Below are 14,962 nucleotides of genomic sequence, written 5' to 3'. Positions count from 1 at the left end.
TGAGCGAAATTGATTTTTGTCTGCAAGCACAATACGTTATTCGTTACGCAGGATTTCAAAAACAATTTCTCAGATACAGTTGTTGCGTCCGATAGCTGCATGTCTTATGAAATGAAGCCGGCATTTATTTTCTTTATTTGTTTTAACATTTATGTGAATGGAAAAAAAATCATGCAATATTTTTTTTGATCTACTGGATAATGATACTTAGGCAAGTAAAATTTTTATTAATTAAGGTTTTTTTTTCATTAGGCCTTGTAGAAAGCTACGTAGTATATCATAAACCCCTACCCCCCTATCGTCGCAAAATCACAAACACCCCCCCCCCCCCCCCAAAAACTACGTCATTTATGGACGACCCCTTACAGTGTATTGCTCTCACCAGTGCTTCACCACCGTATTTTAGAAGTTCGCTTGGTACCTGATCTGCGGCTTTGTTGTTTTTCAATCGGTCAACCTCCTCCCCAATCTCTTGGAGGTTAGGGTGATGATATGACGAAGCCACACCTCGAATTTTCAAGAGCACAAATCTGAAGAACTGAATGTCGGTTTGGGCTGAAATGTTGCGCATCGTTATTGTCTCAGCACATGTCGGCTTGTGCCACGAAGCCTTTGCGCGACCGGTTGAGTTTCTAGTTGGTAGGGCCACTGCTAATTGCTGCGCGTAGTCTTGAGCTACTTTACTTCTACGTTACGCAGCTGCTCGATGTTGAGTTGCGGCGTTCGACTTCGACGCGTGGTGATAACTGTCGAAAGTTTTGAGCGCATGCATACAACGCCTAGGTAGTGGTCCGAATCTATATTCGCACTGCGGTATGTGTGGACATTGGTTATATTGGAGAACAATTTACCGTCAATTAGTACGTGGTCGATTTGGTTTTCTGTTTGATGGTCGGTGATCTCCAGGTGGCTTTATGGATATTTTTGCGGGAGAAGAAATTGCTTCGGACAGTGCAGTGGACGTTGATGATGCTGTAGTTGATGAAACGGCCATTAACTCTCAATATGCACATCCTTGTGTTGATCGACTGCCACCCGACCACACGTTTTCGCACCTTGCCCAACACTATAAATCTTGTTCCCAGTTCATTGGTGGTGCCACAGCTTTGGTAGAAGGTAGCCTCTCGATGCCCGCTAATCCACATTTTCTGTCCAGTCTAACAAAGTTCCTGCAATGCCACGATGTCGAAGTTGCGGGGATGTAGTAGTTCGTCGTAGATTATCCTGTCACATTCTGCGAAACCTAGTGACTTTCAATTCCATGTTCCAAGTTTCAAATCTGGTGCAGCGTTTCTTACTCAGCCGCTGGATGCCAGAACAGACGCACCTCCTTAGCAGGGTTCGTAATTTTCGTTTCAGCGATACGAAATATGGATATTCTCACGGTGGCGGGAGAGCTTATTTTCACTATTTTGTTTGAGGAACACTTTTCCCCTCCAGCACTTCTTTCGAGAGTAGCGATTCATGATAACTGAAAATCGCTCCAACCTGCAGATAATTTCTTTTCGTTCTGTTAAAATTTTCTCTCACCCAATTTTCACGAAAATCTTTTCAAAGCAGATTAACAAAAATTGTGCCCGCGACGGGATTCGAACCTGGAGCATTACTAAAAACGTACGCGACACGCGCACTCTATCCACACCACCACGCCAACCACACAGAGGGTGTAGAAAATATAATGCATAAAACCAATCATCGTCGGCGTCATATGAGTCAAGGAAAGACAACATAATCGGCCGACAAATGGCAAACGAAATTCTCGCACCTTGGGGCGTGAGTGAAAAAATGTTTTCGCTCTGCTCTTTGTGCGGGAGATTTCTCAAGCCAGATTTTCGCTGAAAATTGGCGTGAGGGAGAAATCTATTTTCGTGAGAATGAGCGAAAATTCCGACCGCTGCTCCTTAGTGAACAGACGCTCGGGTCGTACCTCCTCAGTCTAGCTGAAGTCAGAGTCAGAAGCACAACAGTGCACAGTGGCCGGAAGCCGGACAAAACCTCAAAAATCGACTTCAATATTTTATTTTTCTAATATTTTTCTTCCATTATAGATACTTCAACTAAGAAAACCCCGAATTTTCATGTCATTTGGTCGAAAATTGAGTCTTGTAGATTTGTTCAAAGTTGAAGTTTTATGTGCTACAATATTAGTATTTATTGTATTTATTTTATGAGCTTCCTTCATGAGTTCGTTGTAAAACCTAGGAAGACTTGAATAATGTAACAATATTTTTTGTGTTTTTGGGTATGAATAACCATTACATTTCAGGGACTGTTTGGAATTCAATCACAAAATTATAATGTTTTTACAATATGCAAACATATTGACTTTTATGAAATTTTGGAGAAAAACTTCGTATTAAAGAGATTATTATTATTATTATTATTATTATTATTATTATTTATTTGTTTCCATCTGACTGTTGTCTACATGAAAGTTTCTTAATCTAGATCAAATTAGAGTTCGTTACCCGCGTCTTAAACTGGTTGGAGGATTCGCCGAAATCATGGAGATCTTCAACTGCCGAGAATATACGGACCATCGCGGTGAATGGCTGGTTGTAACCAAAGGCGGTTCGGTGAAATCTACGCTGAAGCAGGGAACCACCACGCAGCATTCTTGGAGCCACACGAATATTCAAAGCGGAAAGAAGTCTAGAGCAGTCTACTTCTCCGTTCAGTAGTTTTGCGATAAAAGTTGCCTGTTGAATTTTACGTCGACGTTCCAGCGTGTCTAATCCTAGCAACCTGCAGCGATCAGCATAGGCAGGCAAATTATGCGGGTTTCTCCAGGGCAAATTCCGTAACGCAAATCTAATGAACTTGCGCTGCACACCTTCGAGCCTCAAGCTCCAAGTTAGTTGGTGAGGGGTCCAAACAACTGCCGCACTTTCCAGGATAGGTCGTACAAGTGAGCAGTAGAGTGCTTTGAGACAATACGGATCGGTGAAATCTCGGGAAATTTTCTAAATAAATCCCAATTGTCGGTTCGCTTTGGCAATCACATTTGAACGATGCAGATTGAATGTGAGTTTATGATCCAGAAGGACGCCCAGGTCACTGAAACTTTCCGTTCTTTTCAAAACAACGCCATTGACGGAGAAGTCATGTACAATCGGTCGAGCAGTATGGTGGAAGGACATGACCATGCATTTGGGAACACTCACAGTTAGACGGTTTCGATGGCACCAGTTTACAAATATATCAAGCAGCGATTGTAACTGAATGCAGTCTTCAGCAGTGCGCACGATAAAATATAGCTTCAAATCATCGGCATAGGCGAGTTTGCAACCAGGTCCAAGAAGTAGCAATACATCATTGAAAAACAGCAGAAACAGGAGTGGGCCTAAATTACTTCCTTGTGGAACACCAGATGAGTTTGTGAAGCTTGACGACGAGCAAGAATCAACTTTGACTTGGAGCGTTCTTCCAGTTAAATAGGAGTGAAACCACAATGATAATCGGTTCGACGTGCCTAGCTTGGTCAGTTTCGCCAACAGGATGGTATGATCGATCGAATCAAACGCTGCTTTGAGATCGGTGTAAATGACATCTACCGTCAAGGCACCATTCACCGTGGATCTAAGAGGATTCGGGGCAAATAAGGGCTGTCATTTGACACCAGTCTTACAAATATTGTTGGTGCCGCTTTTAATTGCCTTCATTATAGGTTAAAATTAAAGCAATAACCACAGAAGTAGTAAATTTTTCACAAAATTTGGTGAAATAGTACAATTAGTAAAGGGTAGTAAGGTCGCCTAATTCCGTGGTAGGTCACCATTCACCGTGGTATTAGGGACCCATTCACCGTGTATGAGAAATTGTATTCTACTTTGTTTAAAAATGATCAAAACATCCCAGCCAAAGGAATTTTCTTCGTTTAAATTCATTTCAAGTAATAACTTGCAAGATTTTATTAGAAAAACGAATGTTCAAATTTTCGATTTTTTCTAGATATATGGGACAATATGGGGCACGGTGAATGGAGACCATTGATTTTTAGGGTACCCATTCACCGTGCCTTTTTGTTTCAATTAAAAAGTACGAGTAATCGTACTTTCTTGTTAAACTTACTTCGGTAATGCAAAATACATACCTGATATGTGAATTTAATTGCTTTGTGGTGGAATAAAAACGTAATAACATTTAGTTTATCGCTTAAATCACCTTAGCGCAGTTTTCGTTTTTTCACTATGAATGCAGTGAACGAGCAGAAACCCGCTTCATGTAAACACACTTTAGTGTCAAAATGATACTTTTAAATGTTTGCAATGAGCGTTTTGACATGGTAACAATACATTAGTGTTGTATTGGTGAAACTGAAGGGAAATTGTCGTATCATTCAATCATAATATGGAAATAATGAAAAATTTTTCGAAGGCACACGGTGAATGGAGCCCCCACGGTGAATGGCGACTTGACGGTACTTGAGTTCCGTTTTCAAGCTGTTCAAAGCACGTCGTACAGAAGTCAAGCAAGTTAGTAGCTACAGAACGACCCGGCATATAACCATGCTGATCTGCAGAAATATCTAGTACTTGTTTAGGAAACATCAGAAAACAACGCCGTATTCCGAATCTGACGTGCAATTTTGTCTATTTTGGCTATATAGGTCACTGTTTGCGCATTTTTGCGCTAAGCGCGAAATTTTTTTTTTCTATCAGGTCACAATGGAGCCGCATGGTTGTGGAGGAAGTGATATTGTTTGAAGTTTCAATTTTATCTTAACATAGTTCCCTGGCCAAGTTCGCAGGGGTTGACGGTATTAAAGTGAAGGAGTTTCATTTTGATTATTGTAATGTAGTGTTCTTTAGTGAAACATATCACCCTTTTAACACTTTAATGCGCCTCCAACGGTTCATCACGAACCGGCTGCTGCAGATGGAGTATGACTGATCATATGCATCAGACATGCTCGATAAACACGGAGGATCCGCCAGGGCTCAGTAGAGTCTATTCCCAAGCAATAGTTCCAAGTCGGTTGGATTTGAGAAGGTTTTGATGATCGTTACAAATCCTATTAAAAGTAATACAGGATTTGTGACAAGTTTTGGAACCTTTAACAGCCAGCTGACTTCAAAATGTTGTTTGGGCTCTATTTCCCACGTTTCTCGGTTGATTTTGATTAGTAATTTATTAATGTCATAGTCGCTTTGTCAATTTTTTACCATGTTAGTTGGTCATATTTTCTTTAAATAATGCAATTAAAATAAACCGACGAATTAATAGTGGGAAGGAGATTTGCAGCACTTAATTGTGCTGATAGATTCGAAGCTAACGTGCGAACATTTAAACGCATTGTTGACATCAATGCGTTCGACGTGACATTTTGGACAAAAGCTGACTGCTTTTTATTAACTGAACAACGTTACTTTTGTATGACTAGGTTGACATTTCTAGGCCACGCATGAGAAAATGACATGGTTTATCGAGGTAGGACCGATAGGACAGAACGAATTTGAATATTTTTCATAGTATTTGTAGGGGGATGAATACATAATAGCTGACAAGCAATTTTTGTTTTATTACAATCAACTGACCAACTTGGCGAGGCTTGCTTACATAACAACTGACAATAAAGAAACCTATTTTCCTTGACTTTCTACGCAATGGACATCCGACCAAACACACGTGTTTTCGTTAATCTCCTAGGCATTATTAAGACATGACGTATGTGCATGACGAAACAACTAGCAGGACACAGTTCCAGACGTCTCTTTTTAATAACGACATTCAGCATATTTCCAATAAAACTACACTTCAATAAAGCAAAGACTAAAGCTGCTATGATAGAACAGATCAGAATGACTTAATTGACTATTACCTTGAAGATCTACTTCGAATAACTGACAAATTGACAAGAACCTAACTAAATACATGGACCATACTACAAAAAACCAATTGACAAAAAGAAAAAAAAGGGGAAACTTTTATTAAAACTATTTTTGTTCAACGCAGGCCAAACAGTGTCGACTTGGGCCACACACGCCTACGTACTTCTGTGTGTTGAAACAAAAATAGAGGCTCCTAGAAGCAAATGTAGGGAAAGGGTGCGGTGTAGAACATAAGCACAGTGTTGCTACCGCCGTAATCACTTTAAAAAAAAAAAAAAAAAAAAGAAAGTTTCAATTTTATCTTAACATAGTTCAAATTGACTTCAGAATACTAACAATTTAGTGTAATTTTCATTCTTGTAAGAGACTTTCACCATGTGAGATGGTCATAAGGAGGGGGGGTGGATTTGGGGTCTGATAATGTAATGGCCACAGCTTCAACATTTTTTTAATTATTTTTTTTAAATATTGTTATATTTTTAGATAGAAAAATAGAATGTGGGTGCTCCAGTTAAAAACAGTGAGCTGGAGAGGAAAGGAGTGATGATTAAGTATGAATAAGCCTTTATTTTCTTAGGCACTACCCACATGTTGCTTCACCAGATACAACTAACTCTTTTAACCTTCAAAATAAAAGGAAGACAAAAACAACCGTGAAAAACAAGTAAAAATAACTACAAACCATTGCTCATTGATTTTCTTAAACTGGTCGTTTCTTCGATTCATCTTAATCGTTAGAATTGCTCAACAACCTTGGAAGCAATCTCTTCACGAACTTCTATCGAAGTTTCAATATATAGTGACACAAATTCGTTGACATCTACGTGTTTCTTTTCTACACGCACATCGCTACAGTTCAAAGCAACAATCAGCTATAAAATATAAAAGCAATCCACTAAACGGCGTTAAACGCTACGTTAAATATTTTTTCTGCGTAAACGTCGCGATCAAAAAGGCAATCTTTGAATATTTTAAGCGCAATTTTATAAAACAAACATTTCACGCTCTTTAGTGAAACCCCTTATATTGTTTTTTGTTTAAACTTGAAGATTTATTGTATGTTATTCATGCAGTTTCGTTAAACACATTTCTACTGAACGACACACAGAGTGATAAAGATTTTGAAAATATTTGCTGGAACTGTACTGTTATATGATAACCGATCTCTGATGATGGTTTATCAAAAACTCCCTTCAATATTGCGAATATGAATTGCCAATTCTTTATAGATAGGGTTGTTTCGGTTGCTTCGATAAGTGATAGCAGGGATCGATGTACCTTACAACACAAACTCGGAAGAGCATATATGAAGTTGTTGAAACGAGATTGATAAAAAGCTGTTCAAATTTGACGTAGTTCACTACATTAGACTATCTGACCCCACAACGATTGAATTAACACACCTCCGTGCACCCACCGTAAAATGTCACGTGGTCTATGAGCTTGAGCAGTCCCTGAGAATATACCACGTCTTGTCAGCCAACATTGGTGTGTATCTGAATTGATCCATTGAAAGAAAACTTAGGTAAACGATTTGTTCTAATGAATTTTGTAGTTTTGAAGATTTTGGACCACCCTAACAGCAACAAATACACAATTGTAGTTTATTTCAATATCAATACATGATTAAAGAACCCCCAAATTAAAAGGTTAATCAAAACCTACGTTCAGAAAGCACATCGTGATAATTTACTATCGATTATTTTTACATGCTTTCCATAATCAGCAGACATCAAAATTTTGAACCACTCTAATATAGTAAAATCAAAATATATGATAAGTTCCATATCAGAAATAGATTTAGGGAACTAAAACCATCATAACCTGTGAATTTTAGCAATTTCGGTTAACATTTGAGGTTTTGTCCGACTTTTGTATGTTTTATATTCTTGCTTTCACTACGAATCTATATAACGATCCTATTGATAATAACGTATTGTTCGTGCAGTTGAAAATCGGAAATTTTGACACGCGAAAATCGATTTTTCTCCTAAACCGTGTGTCGGACGTACGTCGGGCACAGTGCGCTGGATAGAGGGCCAGGTCCGCTGTCCAGCGCACAACGTCCGACGTTAGGTTTCACGTATGGATTTTGAGAAATTTCGATTGTCGGATGTGGGGAAACTTCGGATTTCAACCACGACGACAATATTGTGATGTGAAGCCAAATGAAGATAAAGGTGCTTTAGGTTTGAGATATCAGACTGGACTGATACTTTATTTGATTTTACATTGGTTCGGAGCCCATCGGCTCAACACATGTGTTAGTGCCACCGACGAACCGACGTGACAGCTAGAACAAATAAATTCAAATTTGTTGTCCGCGACGCCATGATGAAAAATAGCCGAACACTATCGCCACCTCTATAACGGCTCGCGATGATTTGATAGCTCGACACCGAACCCCCGTGTGTTCATATAGGAAACGGTTCGTGTCTGCGCTGATTAGACAGAAGCGATCGCTCGCTTCGGTGGTCGACCGTTAAATTTGGGAGGGACACTTTTGAATCACCACTGTCACGTCGGTTCGTCGGTGTTAGTGCTCCGATCGAGATTTATCGATTGCTTTTCGGGTGAACATCATTTCCCGAATGTGCAGCAATCACTACAGTATGGAGGCCCGCCACTGTGCAGTGGCCAGGCTGCACTACCAGCTAAGCATAACTCTTAGCTGGCTGTCTATGTCATCGCTTGACCCGTGGAAGCATGAGGTACGAACTTGTGAGGACCAGAGCTATGTTGGACGCTCTTCTTATCGACTCACCGTTTTGCAGCCCAATATGGGTCCCCTCACATTCCTCAAGTGATGGCAATGAGAAGGCGGACTTTCTCGCAAAGGTGGGCGCACAAGGAAGGTGAGATCTATGATAGAAGAATTTCACACGATGATTTTTTTCCATTTTGTTCGCCAGAGGTCTCTTCAAAATTGGCAAAATGATTGACGGAATGGCCGACTGGGACGGTGGTTACATTCTATTATTCCTAATGTTTCTTCGCGAGCGTGGTGGCACAATAACATACACAAATTGGATTCTTTGGTTGTCCAAAGCGTTAAACGTGATTCAGCCGTAAATAAATGAATTAAGATAAAATAATAGACACTTACTTGCCTAGAAAGCTTCATTCAAATCTGGTGGTCTACTCCGAATACGATTTGGCGCGAGATGCGTATTGCGAGGAAAGGCTTTATTTGTGTCAATTTGAAACAAATGAGGCTATTCCATGCCATGAAAATCGAGACCTAACGAAATATACTGGAAAGTAAGGAAGCTTGATTAAAAATGAATAAATAAATCAATACTCTGAAGCTTCATACAGCCAGAACTTTTTTCTATGCGGGGGATACGTACCGCGATTATTCGTCAACTCCGTTCAAAATAAAAAAAAAACCGCGTAAAAAAGTCGCACCTTTTATCGACGAATCATGCAAAAATAGGATTGTCATCGTCCTATAGAAAATGCGTAATTAGAAACCGCGTAAAAAAGACCTGACTGTATCAAGGTAAGTAAGCCTCATTGAGGAAAAAAACGTTCTGGATCTACCAGGAATTGAACCTTGACATGTTGACATAAAGGCTTTTGAAAATTCCCGCGCCTTTAATACCGCTTCTGCTATTTGGGCCCCATTGATTTGCGTGTGATATTCAATAAAATAGAAACCATCGATGTCGATTTTTCTTACGTTTTATTAAAAAAATGTACAATTTGGTTATCTTTTCCTCTCTCTGTTGTCCACATTTTTGTTTCATCCCGTCGCACGTTCTGCCGCAAACTGTTTACAGCAGAGTTTTTTTTTCCTACATATCTGTGTTATTCGATTCGGTATATGTATATTTTTGTTACTTTTAATTTTTTGGATTTTTTCCTATTGTTTTAGTGTTTTTTTCTGTTTTCTTCGCATTGTTTAACGTTTTCGCAAATTGATTTAAGAGGTTGACGCTTCGCATTGATTATATCTTACTAGTTATTCACTTTTTTCTGTTTGTTTTGTATATTTCCTCTATCAGTGCATGAGTATATTCTACAGTAGTTCTATTTTGCATTCGTTCCCGTTCGGTTTTGGTTCGCTGGACTTTTTGTATGGAAAATTTTGAACTGATTACCATTGCGTAAGAAAAGTTCGTTTTGTTGGTGACCACGGGTCAGATAGGTAAGGGATCTGAGGATAGTCAGTACGAGGAAAAAATCACGTGTTTCACCGCTTGCGGGGAGAAGATAAGTGAGACGGTTCCTGGTATACTTAAAGTACGTTTTGTTGTTCACGACAATCGATAAATTGTATTTTAGTTATGCTCTACGTAATGAATTCAAGGAGTAATGCTGTACAATATCTGATTTAGCTGTCGTATTTTAAATAATCGATGAAGTAATAAGTTTCCGTACAAGCTAAGAATGCGTACAATTTCTAATCAAAACTTTATTTCGATTCCCTTGATATCTAACGAATGGCGATCTAATGGTCAAAAGAATGCATGCTAACTTAGTTACACTTAAATGAACCCAATGAACACTGTCAAACATTCAAAGCGTTATCTTGAAGAGTTGATGACAGTAATGTACAATGAAATGAAAACAGTCAATAACCATCGAAACACTGATTGATATTTGCTTTGTCCGCTAGATGGCGATGTGCTGGTAATTTTACAAATAGTGTTGCTCTTAGTTTGGTTTTGTTTAGACAATCGTTGTTCATCAGAGTAGATAGCTACATTCGTTCGAAACCAATGCGCTTGAATTTTTCCTTCTTTCATTTATTAAAAAAAAAAAATACTTCCTAATCGTTTGGCTCTAAGAGTGATCAATGTCACGTTTTGTTATTTTCCCGGTTGGAAGTACTGTTACCAAATGCATCGAGATCTGGATGAAATCAGATAACTGTTCCACTCTTGCGTCCTCCCTTCTGTTCGTTATGGCAGTTATGTGTATGCGAGTTTCAAAATTTTATAAAATTGATATTTGAGGCTTCGTTTTTTTCGGCAGGAAAACTGAGATCATGGACACTTTTCAGGGTTAGGGTGTAAATGGGTGCTGAAAAACCATGAATAGATAGATCTGCATTATTACCCTTGCAACAAGTTTGGTTTTATAATAGTTTTGTAGAAAACGATCGGTCCTGTAGTAATCCTTGAAAACTATGTAAAACTTATGAAGCAACATTATTCGTGGATACTGTTGGATCTACTGTGAACATGCGTTTCTAGGTTTCCATAAATTATTTTCGAAATATTTTTTTTTGAAAAAGGTGTGTATAAATTCATACGTGTAAAATTCAAAAATTTGCTTTTCCCATGCTAATTTCGATAGACATTTTTGGAGCACCTTCATAGCACTTCAGAATCTGTTTTTCATCATGGATTATTTCCAACACTGCGATCAACTATTGTAATACACATGAACGATTCAAAGATTTGTAATGTTTTCATTAAGGTACACCGGGGCAAGTTGGAACGGGTGGGTCAAGATGAAACGCGAAGTTTTGAAAATGATTTGAATACAATTTGGAAATTTATTCTTCATCAAAAGATTGTTTGCATAAAAAACTATGTGTTATGGCATTTGAATTCATTATCATGATTAAAAACGTCCATGTTAACCCACTATTTTATCTTACCCCACCCGTTTCAACTTGTCCCGGTGTACCTTAATGCTCAGGTAACAATAAAAACACATATTCAATATTTTTCAATGCATGTAGAACTTTCCAAAAAAAATCAAACAACTTCTTTGAACATTCTGAAAATTTCTTAAACAACTCACGAAGAATCAATTCAGATGTTTCTGCACGTAATTCTAAAAAAACGTTGTCGGTTTAACTTGTAACTTAAGGATAACATTTTGTGTGTTTTGAACATTTGAGCGTTCTTCACGTAGTGTGCTTCATGTCACCCACTATGCGTTGCCATGGTTTTATTAAATTTATTCATGCGTTTTCATTTTTTTTCAATTCAAGGATTCTGTGCTTCATTTTTGTTCCGACGATGACAAAAAGCTGCAATAGCAAAACACAATGACACATTCCAGCGTAACGGGACACCGCGAGGAACTAACTTTCGTAAACAAATGACGTCTGCAATCGAAAATAATGTTCATGACCGTATGGTTTAACAGGTTTTATAACAAGCTTATTAGATGTACTTCCTGATGCAATACTTGTTCTATGGGGTTTTGGTTCCAATTTACTTTATATAACATGTTACATTTCGTAACGGGACACCATCGTAAAAATCTTATTTTTAAAAAAATCAAACTAAAATGCGTATATCTGCTCTGTTATTAGGTTTTGAATAATAGAGTCTTCTAGCCATTTCTTCTTTGGATTGATGTGAACAAGATTGCCGAAGTGAGTTTTACTGAGAAATGTATAGTTTAGGAAATATTCTTGATTCAGTTTTTGGAGTGCAGCGTTACGCTCGCGTGAAAACAGTGTTTTGCAAATGGTGTCCCGTTACGGCTAAAGACATCTAGTTGTAGATCAAATGCTACGCTAGATAGAATGTTGGTGTCTTCGGCAATGTTTTTCAGACAGAGGGTAGCTGTCCGGTAGGACACAAAAACGCCTTCAAACCCATTCTGGCCCTATGGTGGCCATCGGAATGGGCCCTGGGGAACCTGTTTCGAGGCCTTTCACGTAGCCGACCCCCGTCAACTCATTTTCAAAATGCTGGCTTTTCGTCAATTTTCATCCGATTTTTTTGAAGTCGCCCTCAATTGATCATAAATTGGTGCTAGTTTATTATACTCAAGTGGCCATGCAATATCCGGAACCATTCCGGCGATATTTCGGAATGTGTTAGGCTGAGGGGGTTGCCAAAATGGATTAAAGTGATTATTTCGTGTGTTGTTCTATTTGAACCATCGATTTTCGACGAAATTTGCGAACAGTGAAACACAACGGCTATAATAAGATTTGAATAAGTTGACCCATCCGGATCCCCGTGATAGGTTCCACGGGGCCTCATTGGAGACACTTCTGGTTTTCAACCTAAACATGCCGTGCAACATATCAATCTTTATGATTTCGAATGACTGAGTCAGAAACGACGGACTTAAGTATGTATCAACTAATATGGCCACCCCGGAACATATAGCACAGGTTCCACGGGGGTGTCATCGGGGACATTTCTGGTTTGCAACCGAAACATGCCGAGCGACGTATCAATCTTCATGATTTCGAAAGAATGGGACAGAAAAAAATGACTTAAGTATGCATCAACTGATATGGCCGCTCCGTAACACCTGGAACAGGTTCCGCGGGGGCCTCTCAAACACAATAACACACACGAAATAATCACTTTTAGCCATTTGGCAAAACAGGCATCAATTGCACAAGATACTCAGGAACAGTTTTATTGTCAGCATCATCCTACTGAATTAATAACTATAAAAGCGAGGACTCTTATTTAGTAGTTCAGTCTACAATCCTGCCAAATATTTAACTTTTATATCGTTTATTTATCTAACTGGTTTTATCCATTGCAAAACACAATTTTTATTTAATCATTTATTTGAAGACTCATGCGCCATGGGAATAAAGGAGCATATTTCATTTGAAATAAATTTTATATTTACAAGGGGATTTTTCTTTTATTGTATGTTAGTTTTGGGGAACCGTTGAACTTGCCGTTTGGTCGAGGTTTGAGAGAACAAAGTTTTTTTTGAGGGGCTTTTCGTTGATATTTAGCTAATCAGTAACGATACAAACGGATTTCGAGAAGAAAAAGAAGTTGACAACCAAAACGACAAGAGGGAGGTCGCTAGACTTTCAATCAATTTAGTAATCATTGATTGTTGTCACAAAAAGTAATGAAACACCATTTTCGTGATGCATTTTACACTTTTTTGTTTTCAATAAGAACATAAGCTTCAAAATATGCTTGTCATCATAAAAGTGAATTATACGGTGATGAATGGAGTAAAAAAGGAATGCCAACTATCACTTCGGGATCTTCAAGTTTGGAACGCTGTGTGATTCTATAAACCTTTTTCTACAGCATGGTGGTAATTCATTGGACATGTTAAAAAGGTTTTAGCATTTAAAGAGTATGCTGTCACCACAAAACTTAATAAAATATCACTTTTTATACTGATCCACCAGAATACCTGCCCTTTGTTTACGTAGTTTTCGTGAAGAGCTGAGAAGTGGGCTTTGTTCCAGTAGGGGCGTTACACCAAGAAGGATAATGAAAATATATACACCCTATAATATAATTTCATCATGGTTACAGATTTTTGGTTAAATATTTGATCAAACCAAACTTATTTATCCCACTTATGAATGTCTTTAAAATTTTCGTAACGGGACACCATATCTACGCACCCATTGTAACGCCTAAGATAACGCGTCGATCAAGGTCACCCATATTAGTTGGAAGAAAGGTCTCCACGAGTACTAAGAGAATCCTGAAAACCATTTTTCTAAAGTTCGTAATAAATTCGTTATTACAACAAATATACTATTTTCGTAACGGGACACCATTAAATTGCGGCTATTGCAAAAAGTGCTTTAAACGTGTCAAAACTCATTTTTATGAAAAGCATCTTTTTGATGTATAAAATATACGTTATTATACTACATTAATGAAAAATAGGTTTAATGTTTTCGAACTTTAGCATGCAAGTAGGCATATTTGAAAAATATCAATGAAAAATAGCATTTTTCTTACATAAAATGCTGTTACTTCACCTAGCTATTTAAATACGCTACCAGTCAAATTTTAGGTAAAACAAATGGTCTCTCTCTCTCTCTTCTTGGCGTAACGTCCTCATTGGGACAAAGCCTGCTTCTCAGCTTAGTGTTCTATGAGCACTTCCACAGTTATTAACTGAGAGCTTCCTCTGCCAATGACCATTTTGCATGTGTATATCGTGTGGCAGGCACGAAGATACTCTATGCCCAAGGAAGTCAAGGAAATTTCCTTTACGGAAAGATCCTGGACCGACCGGGAATCGAACCCGTCACCCTCAGCATGGTCATGCTGAATACCCGTGCGTTTACCGCCTCGGCTATATGGGCCCAACAAATGGTTTTCCTAAGATTGAAACTACCCTATTTCATATGCTGGAAAGCTTGGGGCGAAACAATCACTTTGAAATTTCACACCCTTGGCGTAGAAGTGCGTGGAATGTGTCCA

The sequence above is a fragment of the Aedes albopictus genome, chromosome 2, assembly GCF_035046485.1.
Source record: "Aedes albopictus strain Foshan chromosome 2, AalbF5, whole genome shotgun sequence".
NCBI lineage: Eukaryota > Metazoa > Arthropoda > Insecta > Diptera > Culicidae > Aedes > Aedes albopictus.
Note: the sequence above shows the minus strand (reverse complement) of the source record.